The sequence below is a fragment of the Dendropsophus ebraccatus genome, chromosome 4 (genome assembly GCF_027789765.1).
Source record: "Dendropsophus ebraccatus isolate aDenEbr1 chromosome 4, aDenEbr1.pat, whole genome shotgun sequence".
NCBI lineage: Eukaryota > Metazoa > Chordata > Amphibia > Anura > Hylidae > Dendropsophus > Dendropsophus ebraccatus.
This window is the reverse complement of record NC_091457.1, coordinates 117,239,925-117,261,533: the sequence shown is the minus strand read 5'-3', so window position 1 is coordinate 117,261,533 and position 21,609 is coordinate 117,239,925. Positions and strand designations below refer to the sequence as shown.

The window sequence follows — 21,609 nt, the reverse complement described above, 5'->3', positions numbered from 1 at the left end:
TATGGCGGCCATCCACTCAATTTCAACATTGTGTGAACAGATCCTTTCTGTGTTTTCAATCCACTCCTGGTTTTGGTTGCTATGAGGACCTGACATGAGGACCAAATACAGCCTCAAATATACATAGTGTGAACCCAGCCTAAAGGGGATAAATGGGGAGGATACACTCACACCTGGAGCCTAATGGTGCTTAGAATCACCTCTCCTGTCAGGACCGTCTCCAGGCTTTTTGCCGCCTGAGGCAAACCTGGGCTGAATGCCCCCCCCCCCCTCTGTACCGTACCAAGCCCCCCCCCCCTGCAAGAGCTTACCGGAGCGCAGGGCAACACTCATGCTTCCTGGCAAAGCGCCACGGCGGACTGCTGTGGCGCACGCACGCAATCAAAGAACCCGGCGGTACGTGGGTATGCCGGGGAGCGCGGGCGGCAAGATGTGTGGTGAGGTCGCGACTGCTGCTGTCATTTTAAATAAGTTAAACTTAACTAAAATGACAGCGGTGAAGATCCCGCCGCCCCCGCAGAATACTCATTCTGCCTCATGGCAGAAGCAGCCCTGTCTCCTGTGAAGGAGGATAGCAGTGTGACCTAGCTACCAGCAGAATATGTGCAATAGTAGATAAAAATGGTAAGTGAATTTCACCATTGCAAACAATGTCCTCTACACCTCACTAGGAGCCGTCCTCCCAAATTTTAATCGTATTAAACCCCTAGAGTAGAGTGTAAATTATTATTTATTTTTAAAGCACCCTTGGTTCCAGAGTGCTAAATGGAAGAGAATACGAGATGACTGTGGTCAGGCTACACAGTGTTTCCAGTTTGTAACCATAAAGAGACATCCTTTGTTAACAGTAGAGTGTATATATATAAATGATAAATAAAGACCATATTAAACAGCCTGAGTTGCACTGTGATCTCATGGATAGGCGCTTGTTTACAATGCTTATTACATGACTTGATTGTAGTGCAGCCAGGACTGCACAAACAATCGTTAGATTAGTGTTAGGGCCCTTTTACACGGAAAGATTATCTGACAGATTATCTGCCAAAGATTTGAAGCCAAAACCAGGAATGGATTTGAAAAGAGGAGAAATCTCAGGCTTTCCTTTATTACCTGATCTCTGTTTATAGTCCATTCCTGGCTTTGGCTTCAAATCTTTGGCAGATAATCTGTCAGATAATCTTTCCGTGTAAAAGGGCCCTTAGTCAGACATTGGCCACACATCTCCTATTTCACACAGAGATATGTGGCCGATGGCAGATTATATTTTGACAGGTAAGAAGTGAGTGATCAGTAGGTGAGCAAATGTTTTCTTGACTGATCTGAAATGGAGCTGAAAATAAAGTCTACAGCTCATCATAAAGTCACATACAGAAAAATGAAGCAATTTTCCAAATAGGCTTAAAGTGTCACTGTTGTTATAAAAAAAAACTTTTGACATGTTATAGAGACATGTCAAAAGTTTTGATCGGTCCGGGTGTTCAGACCCTAAGGGTGGGTTCACAAATAAACGGAATTCCGCTGGCTGTCCGGGTGCACGTCCGCGCACCTTTTCGCTGGCTCCATAGACACCATTCTATGTGCCGCCGTATTCAGCTATCCGCCGTATTCAGCGGATAGCGAAATACGCCGGCCCATAGAATGGTGTCTATGGAGCCGGCGGAAAGGCGCGCGGTAGTGCGCGTGCACATACTGCGGAATTCTGTAGTATGGACCCACCCTTACTAATCAGAAGATAGAGCAGGGAGAAAACACGCTGCAGCATGCCCACTCTCCGCTCTGAATTAAAAAGAGCCAGACTTATAATGGGCTCCTATGGAGCCAGACTATTTTTTTTAACTCAGAGCAGGGAGAGGACGCGCTGCAGCTGCGGTCCTCTCCTCGCTCTATCTCTTGATCAGTACGGGCCTCAGTGCTCAGACCCAAACCGATCAAAACGTTTGACATGTCTCTAGAACATATCTATAACGACAGGTGCACTTTAATGGCCCTGTTACACGGGCAGATTATCTACCAAATGAGGCAGATATCTCTCCTATTATGTCTTACTGAATTGGTATATAATTTCCCATGTAACAGGGCCTTTAGGCCTGTAGCTTCATTCTTTGGTATGTAACTATAGGATGAGCTGTAGACTTCAGTTTCAGTTCCATTTTTCTTTCACTAAACACGGTGACGCTGTTTGTCATGTTATCTGTAAGGCAGAACATTTAGCAAGAGCAAAGGAAAAAACAAGAGCTGGTGAGGTGACAGCTGGGGATGTTTGTGAAGTACAGCTGCATCGTTCATCTGTCATGTGTTCAGCATAGAAATATACACAGGTCAGCCATAATATTAAAACTCCCAATGGGTGGGACATGTTAGGCAGTCCCTTTCACAAGGGACACATTATGATGGCTTCACAATTGGGTCAAAGCTTTTCAAAAATGGCAAAATTGATATTTCTGGTAAGAAGTTGTTACAATCTTCTAAAAGAGTTGCAATAAAGGATATCAGATGAACTGGTAACACAGTCATGGGTGTGGAGGGAATACACCAGACAACATGGTGCATCATAGAACACTGCTCATGGGACCAGCTAGTGCCCATGCAGATGCCTGTCTATGGCTATGTTCACACATAGTATTTCTGACAGTCTTTTTTCAACCAAAACCTGGAGTGGGTTAAAAAGACAGACACTGTGCAAATCTTTCCGTTGTAACTCTGCCCTGTCAATTCCACTCCTTTGGTTGAAAAAACACTGATGGAAATATTATGTGTGAACATAGGGGGACATGTATAAAAAGGCGTAAATGCCTTTTTTTAGGCGCAGATGGGGCAAATCTGCGTAAAAATATTAAAAACTGTATTTTTTCTAATATTTTCGCATCTGCCCCATCTGCGCCACCTTCGCCAGTGGGGTGGAGAGGGGCGGTTACAGGGGGTGCGGCTGCACGCAGAGGAGGAGCTGCCTCTGCGTGCGCCACATTTATCATTTTTTCTGTGAAAAAATGATACTGAAACTGGCGTAGAGCTGGCGTAGGTTTCAAAATTTTCACACCGACTGGCTCTGTGCGATCGGGATTTATGTAGAGGCAATGCGCCTTTACATTTATCCCCTGAGCTGCGGAGCTGCGGGGACATTTGTAAGCCCGGCGTAAAAAATGCCGGACTTCATAAATGTCCCCCATAACCTCTCACCAAAAATACCCAAACAAGACATGTGAACATCAATAATGGACCATGGAGCAATGAAGAAAATGGCCCAGTCTGATAAACTACATTTTCCTTTACACAATGTGAATAGCTGGGGGCATGCACATTATCTACCTGGGGAATAGATGGAATGGCGCAATGATGCATCGTGGGAAGAAGGCAAGTTGGTGAAGGGAGTGTGATTCTCTGGATTATGTTCTTTTCGGAAATCTCCTGGTATTCATGTGGATGTCACTTTGACAGGTTCCATTGAGCATCTGTGGGATGTTCTGGAAAAGTGTGATCCAAAGACACCAAAACTTAAAACAATATTTAATGGATTTGATGCTTTAGTCTCAAACACCATAGGATACATTTGTTTGCGGGCCCATCCTTTAAAGGGAAACTGTCACATTGTAAATGCAGTTTAATCTACAGGCACCATGTTACAGAGCAGGAGGAGCTGAGCAGATTGATGAGCAGCGGGAAGCATGGAGGGGTAAAGTATAACTTTATTATTTTCTACATACTCTTATCAGCCATTGGCCATGTACCTCCTGTTACATGGAGCAATGGGAGGTCAGGTGCTGATGATTTTTACATTTTTAAACTACCAGCCAATGATCGGCTCCTTGTTGCACTGAAAAGGTTGTGTATGATGCCTAAGGACCCTATTCCACTGGCCGATTATCGTTCAGATTATCGTTAAATCGTTTGAATCTAAACGATAATCGTTCGGTTGAAATGCAGTTAACGATGAACGAACGAGAAATCGTTGATCGCTTTATAAGACCTGGACCTATTTTTATCGTTGCTCGTTCGCAAAACGTTCGCATTGAATAAGACATCGTTCGGTCGTTCGCAATAGATACAAACGCAATTGTGAAGAAATAGCGAAGAAAAAACTATCGCAAATACGATCATAAGTAACGATTATCGTTCCATGGAAATGAGTGAACGTTTTCAGGTCTTTCGCAATAGCGGTCATTTGAGATTGTTAATCGTTAACGATTATGCATAATAATCGTCCGGTGGAATAGGGCCCTAAGGCTATGTTCACACAACTTATGTTTTCGTAAAAGTACGACCGTTGTTGCAATCAGCAACTACGACTGTACTTTGTATGAGAACATACATTGCATTGCTTTGTATGGGATCCCGGACGGAGCATATACACATAGTATTTGCTCCGCGTCACTGCAAAGAACTGAAATGTCAGTTTTCTGCGGCCGCTATTCAGTGAATAGCGGCCGTAGAAAACCATAGCAGTGCACACTATTGAGCGAGCGGCTGCACGCTCAATAATGTGCAGTGGAGAGCGCGCCTGCATCAGAACCCTACAGCAGGAAAGATCATTCGGCCAGTACTGCAGTACCAGCCAGGATGATCTTTTTAGAGACCATCGGCTCCGTGAACCGGCCGGTCTCTTATGCCATGTGAATATGGCCTAATTGTGACGGAAACTCAGTCGCGGAATTCTAAGCTCACCATGTGAATATGGCCTAATTGTGCCGGAAACTTCGTCGCAGAATTCTCAGCTCGCCATGTGAATATGGCCTAATTGTGACGGAAACTCCGTCACAGAATTCTCAGCTCGCCATGTGAACATGGCCTAATTGTGAAGGAAACTCCGTCGCGGAATTCTCAGCTCGCCATGTGAATATGGCCTAATTGTGACAGAAACTCCGTCGCGGAATTCTCAGCTCGCCATGTGAATATAGCCTAATTGTGACGGAAACTCCGTTGCAGAATTCTCAGCTCGCCATGTGAATATGGCCTAATTGTGATGGAAACTCCGTCACGGAATTCTCAGCTCGCCATGTGAATATGGCCTAATTGTGACGTAAACTCCGTCACAGAATTCTCAGCTCGCCATGTGAACATGGCCTAATTGTGACGGAAACTCCGTTGTGGAATTCTCAGCTCGCCATGTGAACATGGCCTAATTGTGACGGAGACTCCGTAGCAAAATTCTCAGCTTGCCATGGGAACATGGCCTAATTGTGACGGAAACTCCGTCGCGGAATTCTAAGCTCGCCCTGTGAATATGGCCTAATTGTGACGTAAATTCCGTCACAGAATTCTCAGCTCGCCATGTGAATATGGCCTAATTGTGACGTAAATTCTGTCGGGGAATTCTCAGCTCGCCATGTGAATATGGCCTAATTGTGATGGAAACTCCGTCGCGGAATTCTAAGCTCGCCATGTGAATATGGCCTAATTGTGACGTAAATTCCGTCACAGAATTCTCAGCTCGCCATGTGAATATGGCCTAATTGTGACGTAAACTCCGTCACAGAATTCTCAGCTCGCCATGTGAACAAGGCCTAATTGTGATGGAAAATCCGTCGCGGAATTCTAAGCTCGCCATGTGAATATGGCCTAATTGTGACAGAAACTCCGTCGCGGAATTCTCAGCTCGCCATGTGAATATAGCCTAATTGTGACGGAAACTCCGTTGCAGAATTCTCAGCTCGCCATGTGAATATGGCCTAATTGTGATGGAAACTCCGTCACGGAATTCTCAGCTCGCCATGTGAATATGGCCTAATTGTGACGTAAACTCCGTCACAGAATTCTCAGCTCGCCATGTGAACATGGCCTAATTGTGACGGAAACTCCGTTGTGGAATTCTCAGCTCGCCATGTGAACATGGCCTAATTGTGACGGAGACTCCGTAGCAAAATTCTCAGCTTGCCATGGGAACATGGCCTAATTGTGACGGAAACTCCGTCGCGGAATTCTAAGCTCGCCCTGTGAATATGGCCTAATTGTGACGTAAATTCCGTCACAGAATTCTCAGCTCGCCATGTGAATATGGCCTAATTGTGACGTAAATTCTGTCGGGGAATTCTCAGCTCGCCATGTGAATATGGCCTAATTGTGATGGAAACTCCGTCGCGGAATTCTAAGCTCGCCATGTGAATATGGCCTAATTGTGACGTAAATTCCGTCACAGAATTCTCAGCTCGCCATGTGAATATGGCCTAATTGTGACGTAAACTCCGTCACAGAATTCTCAGCTCGCCATGTGAACAAGGCCTAATTGTGATGGAAAATCCGTCGCGGAATTCTAAGCTCGCCATGTGAATATGGCCTAATTGTGACGTAAATTCCGTCACAGAATTCTCAGCTCGCCATGTGAATATGGCCTAATTGTGACGGAAACTCCGTCGGGGAATTCTCAGCTCACCATGTGAATATGGCCTAATTATTACGGAAACTCCGTTGCGGAATTCTAAGCTCGCCATGTGAATATGGCCTAATTGTGACGGAAACTCCGCCGCGGAGTTCCCAGCGGGTGCGTATCTCCGCCCGTGTCATAGACTCCATTCTGTGCACGGGGGTTTTTTTCATCCGTCCAAAGAATGATCAAGTTCATTCTTTGGACGGAGGGCGGAATCCACCCGTGCATAGAATGGAGCCTATGACACGGGCAGAGACGTGCGCCCCCGCTGCAGTCGCAAGCTGAGAATTCCGCGATGGAGTTTCCGTCACAATTACTCAGTGTGCACATACCCTTACAGTTCGGGGTCGGACCGCCTATAGTCCCTCCTGATTGGCTATGCTAAAGGGAGGCCAGCTTGTAAGCCTTTATGGAGAAGCCCCGTTTCTTCAGATCTCAACAATAGCGGTCACCATTTTGAGTGATCTGTGTGGAACAAATCCTCAGAATTTTGGATTTACTGAGATGCAAAATTTTGAACAATTTGAATTCATGCCAAACTGATTGACTCATCTCTACTAGAAACATTTATACCGGTAACAGAGAAAGTCAATTGATAAAGAGAGAGGCATCAGTAAAACGTGTGATATGATTCAGATTGTCAGGTTTATTGCTGTATAAGTGTCAGGTGTATTACAGTGTGTGTAATAATGTAGCAACATGACATTTACTGCACTCAGATAATTACAATGGCAGCACGCTAAGTGACAGATGTTATTTTATTACATTGGACCTAATTGAACATTTTCTATGAATTTATCTTTTTACACTTTTCCCTGTGCTCATTGTTGTCTTCTTCTGAGCAACTGCGACAACGGGCCTTGTCAGACATCAGGGAGGCCCCAGTACTTTTACTCATGTCACAGACTGTATGGATTCCCAGTTGCATGGAGACTGACATTTTGCCCATATTTCTCATCAGAAACATCAGGTACAACCCATCATTTGTAAGTAGTGTTCACTATATGCCTTATGTTCAAGAATATAATTGCTATTTTTCTGTCCCTCTAAATGAGGGGTAGGGAACCTTGGCTCTCCAGCTGGTGCTAAACTACAACTCCCATCATACCTCGACAGCCAAAGCTTTAGCTTGTAGAACTACTACAATACTGCCTCCTGTAAGCAGAAATATAACTACTATAATTACAGTGAAAAAGGAAAAGTACTGCGCACTCACCAACTTAGCTGCAAAACTATCTGTTTATTGTAGAAAAATTCTTAGTACATGAACATGTGTAGGGAGGAAAAGTGCAGGTGCGTTCAGGTGAACGACCGTTTTCACGTTAGCTAACGCGAAAACGGTCATTCGCCTGGACCCACCTGCACTTTTCCTCCCTCCCCATGTTCATGAACTAAGAATTTTTCTACCTTAAACGGATTGTTTTGCAGCAGAGTTGGTGAGTGCACAGTACTTTTCCTTTTTCATTGTGATTCATTTGGTTGCCTTTTGCAGTGCACCTCCACAGCTGCTATCATCCAGGAGCTAATTGTCTGAACATGACTGAAATTCTAATGCTGCGTTTACACGGAACGATTATCGTGCAAATTGCCACAATAACGATCAAATTCAAACGATAATCATACATGTAAACGCAGCGAATGATCAAGCGAGAAATCGTTCATTTTGATCTTCCATGTTCTTAAATCGTCGTTCGCAAAAAATTCGCAGATCTTTCCGTGTAAACAGTTTTTTACCGATTTAACCTATGTGCGAGATAGGCTTAAGCGATCGCAAAACAATTTTTCTGTACGATATATCGTTCCATCTAAACATCCGCTGATCGTTATAAAAAAAAAAAATTGTTACTTCGAAATCGTTAATCATACGATCGGGCGAATTATCGCTACGTGTAGACCCAGCATAACTCATAGTACTCCGGACTATTAACCATTGTGGTGCCAACCTCACAAACCTCTCTGTGAACTGTTCATAACTATTATAATACTATACTGTGTGTACAAGACTTTAAAGTGAATGTACAATCAGGCCTGGGCTGAAGCACTGGAGGCAGACCGACCCACCCCCAGTAGGAGGAAACCCCCACCCCTCTATGATGCGGCTCCATTAATTCTAATGGAGCCACGTCATAGAGGAGCCTCGTTATAGAGGAGCGGGGGTTTCCTCCCACTGGGGGTGGGTCGGTCTGCCTCCAGTGCTTCAGCCCGGGCCTGATGGTACATTCACTTTGAGGGTACAAACCCACACACCGTATACGCAGCAGATTTGATGGTGAAGATTTGATGCTGTGTTCAGTTATTTAGATCTAATCTGCTGCGTATTTGCTGCGTATCGCAGCAGTAAATACGTTGCATATACGGTGTGTGGGTTTATACCCTAAAGGACAAGTCCAGGCAGGGTGATTTTTTTTGTCAAAGTGTCGGGGAGGGGAAGGCTGAAAGAAATAACGAGCTCTCACCTCCCTTGCTCCAGTGCTGATGCCGCGTACTGCCGCTCTGGTCCCCTGGGTCCCCAGCTGCTTACTAATTAGAGGGGGCCCAGTAATAATGTCCCCTATGTACAAGAATATAACTACAATAATGGCATATGCAGGGGAGACAAAATCCAATGCATTTACCGATCTGCAGAGATCTTCAGTGGGTTATTAACATCAAATCATACCGGAGAGGGGAAAGGGTGGAACAGGTGCGGGACCGTCTCTGTGATTGCAGAGAAGGTCCCGCACCTGTTCCACCCTTTCCCCTCTCCGATATGATTTGATGTTAATAAACCACTGAAGATTTCTGCAGATCGGTGAGTGCATTGGATTTTGTCTTCCCTGCATATGCCATTATTGCTCTCCTCTTCTGGGTTGCACCCCGAACACCGTCTCAGTAGGTTCATCTATGTCGGCACACTGCCTCATTATTTGCATGTGAGCCTAGTTCACCTTTAGTGCGGGCGCTGCCTTCTATTGACTTTTATAACTACAATAATACTGTCCCCTATGTACAATAATATAACTACTATAATACTGTTCCTATGTACAAGAATATGACTACTATAATACTGCCGCCTATGCACAAGAATATAACTACTTTAATAACTACTATAATGTGAAATGGAGAAAAGAGTGCAGCTGCACCTCACACCCATGGCTGATACTAAAGCCGCTAAGCTACTTTAAAAACAAACACCAGGAATTTGGTATACAATTTGATCAAACCATACTGCCCCGTGTACCCCCCCCCCCCGTGCAGGTATCCTCTGTACCGTGTCAGTCAGTGACTGCCTCCCCCGCAAGGCGTGCACATGCTGGGAAGTGAGGCCATGGAATGGCCCTGCAACCCCACTGTCACAGGACCAAACCCAAAATGCCCCACACAGGCCCTGCCGGCACCGCCGGCGGAGAACACTGCCCCCAAATGACACAAGTATGAGTATGGTATTACACTCACCACACTGCTGCATACAGAATGGGAAAACATGGAGGTACTGATGTGTGAGCACAGGTGTGTTCTGCTAATTTGGGTCAGGTGGGTCTTATGAAGGGGAGTGCCAACTGCTGAGAAAGGGAGAGTTACAAAATGTGAAATGGAGAGAAGAGTGCAGCTGCACCTCACACCCATGGCTGATACTAAAGCCGCTAAGCTGGCTGGGTTTTGGTGTGGCATTTTTGGGTCTGGTCCTGTGGCATGGGGGTTGCGGGGCCGTTCCATGGCCTCCCTTCCCTGACTGTGCATGCCTGGGGGGGGGGGGGGGGGGGGGGGGGGGGGTCGCTGACCGGCACAGTGTGGACTTAGTGTAGGGACCCATGTGTATCAGATACCGGCACGAGGTACATGGGGCAGTGTGGCTTGATCAATTCACATACAGAATTCTGATGTTTTTTATGCAGCCGAGAGGCACTAGTGTCAGCCATAGGTGTGAGGTGCAGCACTCTTTTTCTTCCCTGAACCATAACTACTATAATACTGCTCCCTATGTATAAGAATATAACTACTATAATACTGTTCCTATGTACAATAATATAACTACTATAATACTGCTCCCTATGTATAAGACTATAACTACTATAATACTGCTCCCTATGTACAAGAATATAACTACTATAATACTGTCCTCTATGTACAGGAATATAACTACTATAATACTGTCCTCTATGTACAGGAATATAGCTACCGTAATACTGCTCCTATGTACAGGAATATAACTACTATAATACTGTTTGTTATATACAAGAATATATCTACTATAATACTGCCCCTACGTACAAGAATATAACTACTATAATACTGTTATATACAAGAATATATCTACTATAATACTGCCCCTACGTACAAGAATATAACTACTATAATACTGTTATATACAAGAATATAAATACAATAATACTGTCCCTTATGTATAAGAATACTGACTCCTATATAGCTACTAGAATACTGCTCCCTATGTACAAGAATATATCTACTATAATACTGATCCTATGTACAGGAATATAACTACTATAATATTGTCCTCTATGTACAGGAATATAGCTATCGTAATACTGCTCCTATGTACAGGAATATAACTACTATAATACTGTTTGTTATATACAAGAATATATCTACTATAATACTGATCCTATGTACAAGAATATAACTACTATAATACTGTTATATACAAGAATATAAATACAATAATACTGTCCCTTATGTATAAGAATACTGACTCCTATATAGCTACTAGAATACTGCTCCCTATGTAAACAAATGAAACCAACACAATACTGCCTCTATGTAAGAATACATGTATACAACTCCTATCATGCTGCTCTGCAGGTCCAGGGAGCTACTATAGTACTGCCCCTATGTACCAGACTATAACTGCTATACCACTGCATCCTTTGGCCATGAACAGGCGAGCAGCACAGTAGACCTGGTACTTTCCTGTAGTGGGTCCACTACCTGCACCATGGACACTACAGGCACCTGGTACCGTATTGGCGGTCGCTGTCAGCGCTGGGCAGACATGTAGCCGGTGGTGACTCTCCGTATTACCAGCTCCCAGCAATCAGGGCTTTGAAGGGGCGGGGATACAGGCAAATAACCGGGGCGTGGCTATGCAGATGTATCGGCGCTGGGATCCTGCAGCAGAGAGGCGGTGGGCGTGGCTTTAGGCTGATGGGCGTGGCTTTAGGCTGGCGGGCGTGGCTTTAGGCTGGTGGGCGTGGCTTTAGGGCGGGGATCCGTCCATTGAGTTTGGGAGCTGAGCTCGGAGGCAGATTGGAATCAGGAGGGTGACGAGCAGCATGGGACCGTGCGGGGAGGGATGCTGCTGAGGACGGGATGAGAGGCGCACTACTCACTGTGACCCCCGCAGCAGCCCGCACTCAGGGCGCACAACTCTCCGGAGCCATTACAAGACCACGGGAGAGAAGTCCTTGAAATCCCATAGCATGCAGGAGTGCGCAGAGAGCCGGTGAGGGGCTGCAGGGGACACAGCAGAGGACTATGAGGAGACTGCAGGTAGCAGCAGGAGCCAGGAGAGGGTGAGAGAGGAGGGAGTGATCCCTATAGTGGCTGCACACCTGCATTGTCATCTGTGGGATTGTGGATTATTACAGTCTGCAGGCAGAGGCTTCCTCAGGTAAGTGCACAGACCTGTCACACACTTCTCTGCTTATATTCCTACCTCCTGTCCTGTGCTATGAGGCAGCTCCCCCCTGCCAGGGTCACCACAACCCCCCACTTCACAATTATTACTTGTCTAGGTTAATAATTTGCTTCCTCTCAATCCCATGCAACCTGTGTATGCACACCCAACAATTCTGCAACTATGCACCAGTCCCATAGCTGAGATGCAGCCGCCATTGCATAGGAACTTAGTATGAATGAAGTGGGAGGGAAGGGTTAATCAGTTAGGATTATTAACAGCTCCCTATAAAGTGCAAGTCCAGGCATCAACCTGGCGCTGGGGTCCCCAGGCGCCGGCCATCATGTTTTATCAGGGGTTGAAACCGTTTCTTTGCAATTTTTTTCCCGAAGGCTGATGGGGGGATGGAAGAGGGGGGCGAAAATTAAATTAAGGAATGGCTGATCCAAAGATAATTCAACTAAATGAACAGGACCCTGAGCGGTTGTGATGTATGGGATCTCATAGGGATATTAATATGGTTATCAGTCATTGTCCCAGGTTGAACCTCTCTAATGCTTAGTGATGGCATTCCATTGTCGTGGCGGCAGCGCATCTTCAGAGGCTCTATATATATATATTGTATGTCTAATCACTCTAAATGCAGGTGTGACTGCGGTGACCACCTATATCCCCCCCATGTTACCCTCCCATTGGTTGCTGAGATATAGACACCTGTTTGTCTCAGTACTAAAAGCTGGTGGTCATTGAAGATTCTGCTTTTAATATGACACCATTTTACTATGGCATCAAGACTCACTACAGATCCTATAAACTGAACTCCGATCCCTATAGAACTTTTTAGTCTACTTTTACGCCAATGTGAGACTCTTGTCAAGCAGTTCCCTATAGCTCGGCTCCCTGCACTCTTGTGATTGCTACATAGAGGAGTAGATCTGGGCGCTCTATAGACGGTCACACCTGCATTTTCAGGCTTTGAGTGCACTTGTGTACTACTAACCCAGCATGGGAATTGCACAATGTAAATGTATTGCCTCTTTGTTGTTTATTATTCCCTTTCTACATTTGCATTTATATGTGTGGATTAGATCTGTATGACCCAGACATTATTATTGGACGCCATCCTATCCTGACAATCTGCTGTTTACCTAAGAACCTTGCAAAATATTCCCTCGTAAACTCAGTTTCTTCTTCGAGTTGGAGAAATAACATATGTGGTCGTATCGGTGGTTTATGCAGCTTTGCGGATGAGGTGCCACCTATTGTAAATCCTATTCCCTTTCAGTTCCCGTCAGGTTTTGCTGTCAGGTATTCTTCTTAGTCATGGCTGGAGTAGTGACATTTTTCACAGGGTTACTTTGTAACTTCATTCCTCTTTTGTATCATGTAATATGAAGAGTGGGGGAGGGGGCTGCGCTTTATAATGTGAATTGGGAAATTGCCCTTGAGTGATCTTGGAAAGACCTATAAATCAAGCCATACTTTCCTACTTATTGGTGGACGGAAATAGTCTCTCGGGAATCGCACCTTCCCTCTCTGCTTCACTCCAGATGTCTGTGACAGAGTGAAAAATAGAGACTTGTGTATGGTGGATGCCTTTGTGTCCTGGGCTGGAGAGCGGAGTGATGGGGACTGTCTGTAAACACTAAGCCTTGTTTGTGTGTTGTACTGGAAATGAGACTATTGACTTACAGCCAAACAATCCATTTTAACCCCTGTACGTGGTGGACCTAATAGACCTTCTGTATAATAGAGGCCAGCGCTGGGGGCTTTGTCTGCATGTCGGAATAATGTCACCTTAACCACTGCCTTTAAAGTAGATCTACCTGAAGAAAAGGACCATGAACACCGGCTCTTCTATATCCTAAACTTTCTTCCAGGAGAAATCATCAGTAACATCGAATAGATTAGTTGTGAATCATCGTCTTAGAAATGGGCCGTAGGGGTAAATTATTGACTCACCTTTAAATGGGGTGACGTTATCCTCAACTGTTAGAGTCCATTGTGGTGTCACATCATGGGCCACCTGAGGATCCCTTCTTGGAGTAATCAAACCTCCAAAAGTTTAAAGAGCGCCCTTCACACACAGTCCAGTCTGCTGTTATGTTATAGAGAAGGAGGAGCTGAGCGGACTGATCGTTATGTAGGAAAAGATTGTATAACTTGTCATTTATTCATGTAATTCTTAGCTCAGTAAGTAGTCAAATGGGCGGTCCTGTTTGGGGATTGACAGCTATGTGCATGTAGAGTAGAACCACCCACTTGACTAATTGAATGAGTATAAAGTTCAGTCTTTTCCTATAAAAACAATATATCAATCAGCTAGGCTTTTCCTTCTCTCTATATGCTGCCGGCACCTTGGACTGCATTTTCAGTGTCAAAGATTCCCTTTAAGAAACTTAAGCACATGAATAAAATCCATAGTATTTTTGTGGATCAAGCCCATTTTCACTCATAGGACTTGGCAAGCTATCACCTCCACTATCTGAACCCTTTTTTTTTTATGACGACATTAATAGTAACTTGTAGTTAGAAAAACAGGCATGAAAAGAGTTAAAACATGGACAGCAAGCAGACCCTTTGGTAAGCAGAGGAAGTTTTTGGTGGTGCCTCCTCTTCTGGAATTTACCATTGTGTCAAACTATGACATCTTGCGGGACAAATGCAGCCCCCAACCCCATCGCATTACTATTCCGTCTTCTCAGCTGGGTCCCAGCATTTGCGATGAGCATTGTCTACTAAGCTGGAGGTCATTGTAGGGGTTGAGTATAGACAGCCAAATAAAGCTGCCTGCACTTTCAAGGCAATTGGGGGTTAATAAGACACAGTGAGTAGTTAACCGGGCACTTGCAGATGTTGCCAGGCGAGTAGTAAGTAATACAGCGATACCCTGCGGCCAAACCACATAGCTTTTACAATTGCCAATCTACTCGGTAATGAGTTGTGCTAGTGGCAGTCTGCATTAAAAAAAGATGCTCCATCATGGTAGGTTGGGGAAAGAGGCAAGAGATTCCTTTGTTCCCATTGTTGTAGGGTGGTGAATGAGCTGGGAGTTGGGGGAGGGTGTTGGAGTTGCTTATCATCTATTCAGCAACAGCTGCTGTCTGAATACCTTATCTGCGACCGCTCCATGGGGAAAGGCCGAGGAGGGATGGAGTCCTGGCTGTGGCACTGAACTGGAAAATCTAGATCCAGCATGTATGCTGTGGCGCTGCATGTCATAACCGGCACCTGCTCAAGATGGAGCTGTTGTTCCTTATGGTGGTCGAAAGATTAATAGGATCTAATAAGAAAATAGTTATGGAAGGGTTTACTAAGCAGAATTCTTTTGCATCTAGCACCTAGGAAAGATAACCACGGCATTGCCCACGTTTAGACTGGTATATTTAGTAGAACTAGTTGGAGCAACTTTCTAGAAACTGGCGTAACTGCTTAGTAAATCTTTGCACTTGTCATTAAAGGGGTTATCCAGTGCTACAAAAACATGGTCACTTTTCCCCCTCTTTTCTCCAGGTCAGGTGTGATTTGCAATAAAGCTCCATTTACTTAAATGGAACTGAGTTTGAAACCACACCCATGTGGAGACGAGAGGAGGAAAAGTGGCCATGTTTTTGTAGCGCTGGATAACATCTTTAAGGTGGACCGTATAACTGTGTGGAGAGAAGTCCTAAGGTGGAGTTAGAGACAGGAAAGTGTGCGGCGTGCCTAGTACATTTTGCCAGTTACCATGCTGCAAACACCATGCTGCTAAATTTGGCTTTGACTTTTTACCTTGATTTGTAAATTTATGCACCCTCTGATTCTACTGATAAAGCTCCAATAAACCATATAGAAGTATATATGAGTTATTTATAAAGATCAGGCTATGTGTCCCCATAGTCAGTATAGTATGTTGCAGATGTATAGAGCCGTCGTCCTTGTGGCAGTGCGCTGCAGTTGTTCACTTGAATGGTGCTGGGGGTGCCTGTATTCTGGAGGCAGGGTTACCAGACCAGTCATGTGAATCCAAACACATCCGAATTACCTATGCATGGTTGCCCTGCAATTAGTTCACATGGATATAGCATGGCTCTTTCTCTATGGAGCATACGTGTAAGCTAATAGCACTGGAACTATCCACTGTGCATATTTTATTTGTGGTTCTGAACTTGCGTTGACTTACGTTGATGGCTTGGTTGCAGTAAGCATTGGGAGCAATGGAGAGTGCGGAGAGAAAAGCCTTTTAGATGCTGTGCAGGTATTGCACTTTAATCCATTAAAGGGTCATCCACTCCATATAGTGTGGCCTGAGTGGGAGGAGCAGCTCGCAGGCATTCTCTCCTGAGTGCTTACCCCTGTGTCATATCCCGCCCCTTGGACCCTGAGTTGTTTCAGTTTTGTTTGAAGCGTTCTTCTATGTTATCTTTTTCCAATATTTATTATGTATGAGACTTTATAGCGGTTCAGGAGAGAGAACTATCGGCAATACAAACATTTATTTGGCCAACAGTTAATGAAAATGTATGGGCACTTTAAAGTGTACATGTAGCAAAGTTTCTTTGTTCTTTTCCCCACAACAGAGATGTGATCGCAAGCAGTTTTGTGATGATAGATTATATTATATATATCTAACAGGTAGAAAACCGCAGCACTTGAAATACAGTCAAAAAAGCGTGAAGTTTATTCCACCCAAAACTTGCGACGTTTCGCTCCCACACTGGGAGCTTTTTCAAGCAGTGTGGGAGCGAAACGTCGCAAGTTTTGGGTGGAATAAACTTCACGCTTTTTTGACTGTATTTCGAGTGCTGCGGTTTTCTACCTGTTTATATACTACGCACCATTGGTCCCGTGTGCTGACCGCTTGGCACCCACCTTCTTATACATTGAGGAGTGCTGCAGGACTTTCTTATTTTATATATATAATATATATATATATATATATATATTATATTTCTCCCCTGCCATGTTTAAATCTTCATTATACATATGGTGGAACTGGTCTTTTCTCTGTTAAAAAAAAAAAGAAGACCAAACACAGGAAGTCCCAGTACTTTATGCGCTCTTGCAAGAAAAGACGCCTGTTCTTCATGCAGGTTATATATCAGCTAAGGGCAACAACTACTTATTAACCTTTGCTTATAAGATTATCCGCTGTGCACTCTTACCAGGGGACATAATGTCAGTATGTCACTGTGTGGTCACAGAGGTTTTAGTGCTGTGTGACAGGAGAGCTGACCATACAGTGTGAGCACCCCCAAGATTCCTCTACTGAATGTGGATGTGCAGCAGCTGTACACGTGCACAGTGAAGACCTGTCCTGCTCCATGTGCCCTCAGGAATAGCTGTAAATCAATACCAAGCCACGCCTGTGAGTCCGCAAAGGACTGGGACTTCCTGTGTTTGGTCTTTTTTTTTTTTTTTTTTTTAACAGAGAAAAGACCAAATATCAGCACAGAGGGATAATAAACTGCAGTTTGACAGGAAGGTGGACACCTAGTGGCCATATATATCATGTTGATATAAACATAGAAAACTTTTAAGCAAAATAAAGGGAGGAAGTATATTGCAAAACCGCTGGTGATCCCAACCCTTTTAATTTTCTTTGTTACTGGAAAATTTGGGTGACAAATCATATGGATATATTACAGGGGTTGTCACCCAGTCCTGTAAAATCTTATAATACCCACACACATTACATTATCATTAGCTGAACCAGTCACATATATAATGTATATGGTGGTTGTCCTGAATCTTACCTGACAGAAGGTGGTGGTGTTAAAAAAAAAAAGAAAAGAAAAAACAAGGATATGTTTGTTGTATATGGAGGGGGCACTATTTGAAGGGGTACTTCAAAATGTGGACCATCTCTTTAAACAGTATAAGATTAATACAATATGCTTTTTACTGTTACATTAATTTCTACTTATGTTTCCTCTTTTATGACCAGCAGTGATTTAGTGTCCACAGACTTGTGAACTCTGGATGGGCTGACAGCCATTTGGAGAGCTTTTGTCATACAACTTGCCTCCTCCGAGTGAGTTATGCTCAATCTATGAACACAGAAGTCATCAGTCATGGCAAGCAGTTCTGCTAAAACAAACCCTGGGTGTCTATTTCCTTACTAAGAATCCAAAGTATGCCCCGCACTTCTATCCAGTTGGAGGTCACATTCCTTCCTGCCATTAACCTGGAGCACAGCTGAGGGTCTTTAAACAGGTGCTCCATCTATGATGTTATGGTGGCCACTCTCTTCAAAGTGCTACCATTTCATTTTGGCTGCAGAGAGCTAGCTGCAAGAAGGTTAAAGAGGAACTGTCACAGGGAATATAACATAGTAGACAATGAATTCAAATATTTCCACCATTTCAGTTGGCAATCCATGGAAGGAAGCATGGGAGGATTTTTGATGGAGCAAATGTTAACTTTTAATGTCAACTCTAGAAATCTGTTAGTCACCTATAAATATACTTTAGTGGCAGATAGCTCCCTACGTGAGACAACCGCTCTGTTGTTTCTCCTATTGAGAAAGCAGCTTGCAGCAGCAGAAGAGTATTGTAAGGGGCAGGGTGGAAGTATATGGTTCCATTTAGAAATCAGCGAATCTACCGTAGGAACGAAGAAAATTGCTTTGTTCCTATCTGAATTTTCATCGTCAGGCTGTGGGCTTTGAAGTCTGCTCCGCTCCTCCCTGGTAGCTGGGAAAAGATGGTCCAGTCCTGGCAAACCTCTCCCAGTTTCCCAGGACTGGATCCATCTTTTCCCAGCACCCGAGGAGGAGAGGCACGGAGCGGAGCAGACTTCAAAGCCCAGAGCCTGATGAGCAGAATGCAGATAGGAACAAAGCAATTTGCTTCATTCTTGCTGTAGATTCGCTCATCTCTAGTTCCATTTATGAAATGGCTGTGCCTAAAAAGAAGGGTACAGATATTATTACTTCAAATGGTCAGCAGGAGATCTATCTAGGTCAACTAGAAAGATAGTGTGAGAGTGCTACTTTGCATATCCTTTCTACCTAGATTAGGGTTACCAGTACTTGAATTTTTTACTTTTTTTTTTTTTTACGATTGTTTTATCTAATTTCTATTCTCCTTGACAGACCAGTGGGGATTTGTAAGTAGGACAATTGCTATGAATAGGGTGAAAGGTCATGGTTCTATTTACATAGTCTCTGCTCTTATCTGTAGGGGAGTGAGCATAATGTTGCGGTTGGCCAGTGATGCAATTGATTCATGCATCTCTGGTAGGTTCGTATGGGTCTTGTATCTCTGGTAGATTCTTATAGACTTTTATCCTTGGTAATTTCTTATATACCTTACAATTGTTAGGGTCACAGGGAATAAAGAGCTACCTCAGCAGGATAGGTACAGTCTCTTTTTTTTTTTTTTTTTTTTTTTGCTTGCACCAGCTTCTCTTTGCTCCTTAGGCATGTCTCATTTCACACATCGCTGCCAGTGTCATGTCAATATTTGGGCACCATTAACCCCCCCCCTCCCATTGCCTGGGGTCTGCTAAATCATCGCTCATGCTGAATGTGTGAGTTCCTGTTGCATTATACAACAGGAAGAAAAAAAACAATACAGGGCAATACAGTGCACTCTTCTGTATCTTTTTGTTTCTTAGCTATGTCTGTGTCTGGGGAAAAAGTTGTGTTACTATCAATGTGGCCTTCGTTCCAGCTTCCATAGGGGTTGTCAAACAGATTTTTTTTATCCAACATCTATAACCAACCAGTAGGTCAGGCAGCAAATCTCCTCCTTGAAGTTGGGGGGGGATTCTGATCTAGAACTAAGCAGCTTTTCAGGAATCCAGAAAAGTTGAGTGACAATTGACATGTAGTGACAGCAGTATGGGATGTCCCCCAGCTTACCCAGAAAAAGATATATTGGCAGACTCAATTGATTTTGTGCTAGTGAATATTACTGTCCATAAATATCTGCAATATCCGCCTGTGTTACTCTATCCTGAAACTGTGAGAGGAAATGACTGCCAGTTATAGCTGCAATAGGACCCCAAGTGAAGCTTGTAAACACTTGGCCTCAATGGAGATCTGCCAGAAAATAAGCCGCGTTCTGTAGTGTGATTGTTAGGGGTGAATGAGGGGCCGTTCAGATGGTAAAAGCTTAAAGCTATGAAATAACTTTGTGAAAATTAGCAATTCACTACCTTGTACAAGGTAACAGTCATTCACATATTCCTTTTATCTATTAATAATAGGCTACAGAGAATCCATCTGTAACTTTGTATGAAATGTATTCAGGTAGTACACATGGACATATCCCTGTCCGCAATGGATACCAGTAAAACGTATTTACCAGAAACTACTGTTTTTACTGGCAATATCATGTACCCACTGGCCACTACATGCACTCAAGGTTTTGCTCATATACACTGTCTGTACCATGGGCCCCCACCCTCAAAAGAATTAATTGTACCAGTTTGCTGTGAGACAAACTGCAGTTGCACCCATGGAACTAAAGGTTTATCCCATTATTGTAAATATTCCCGATCAACAGAAGAGGGGACAACTAGCTGCTCGGTGGGGGTTCGGCCGATGGGACCCCACTGATCACAAGATCTTATCTGAGATGACATAACATTGAGCATTGTGTGGATAGTTAGATGCAGATGACCCCCAGGGCAGAGAAAGGTAAGGTCAGTCCTCTACACATCTAATCTAATCTCTTGAAGGTTTTTCTGGCAGTGTTGGCTTTAAGCCTATTTATCAGCAGGTTTCCCTCTGTATATTTTCACATCTGGCCTCCTGTAATCTTTCATTGAGTTGGGTTGTTACTCACTTTTTCTGGCCTATTGATTAAACTGCTCAACTTATTAACGCAATTCAGTGACGTCCACCGGCAGCTTATACTTAGCGGCCGGACGTTGGTGGAGCTCCATCGCATGGCTTATGTAATGAAGCAAAACCATTGCTAGTCCTGTTGTGTAATCTATGAAATAGCCTGACTGAAGTCTGAGAACTGTAGAAATCTCAGGCTCAGGAAAGTTCACAGAATTTCAAGTTTTAGCTGTTTTTTTTTTCTGGGTCCTTTAAATGTTGTGTTAGGTTTATTCAAAGTTGGTGCTATCTATTGTCCCAACAGCTCCCAACAGGGCACAGCTTTTGTGCTAGAGCTGTGCAGCATGCAAAAACTGTGCCCTGTTGGGAGCTTCAGGGTATGAGTTTCTATGGCCAAGCAGTAGCATGCAAGCCTTACATTACCAAGCACAATGCCAGGCATCAAGTGAAGTAGTGTAAAGTATCACACCATTGGACACTAGAGAAGTGGAAACAGTTCTGTGGAGTGACACTATCGGTGAGCTCTTAAGAACAATCCGCACTGGTAGGGCTGCATTTTATATACCTGTGACAATGGGACTGAATAAAATCTCAGGGTCCGAAACTTCTCTAGAGTAGGTGCTGTATGGCTCTACGTCTTGCACATAATGCCCTTGTCTGATCATCTCTTGCTAGCTGAGGTCAATACTATTAGCAGGGAGAGCAGCACAATGTACAATTTACCCCAGCACCCTACAAAAAAATCAATTGTGACATGGAAAAAGAAAGAGATAAATTGCTTGACCCGCACGGTTTGTTCTTCTTCCACCTGCTGTAAAACCTCAGACAATTGATTTTTTTCCCCTTATGTTCAGTATTATAAAT

At 44.0% G+C, this 21,609-nt stretch overlaps 1 protein-coding gene across 5 annotated transcripts in view; it reads left to right on the top strand.

Annotated features, from left to right (window-relative positions):
* Positions 1-21,609, top strand: part of PLXNB1 (plexin B1) — a 225,110-nt gene that overhangs the window by 72,246 nt on the left and 131,255 nt on the right. For 2 of the 5 annotated variants that reach the window (XM_069966859.1, XM_069966856.1), the window contains exon 1: positions 11,617-11,966. The exons of the other annotated variants lie outside the window; for them this stretch is intronic. The gene's annotated coding sequence lies outside the window, so the exon portion shown is untranslated. Of the gene's footprint in view, positions 1-11,616; positions 11,967-21,609 lie in introns of those variants that run through there. 5 annotated transcript variants of the gene reach the window in all.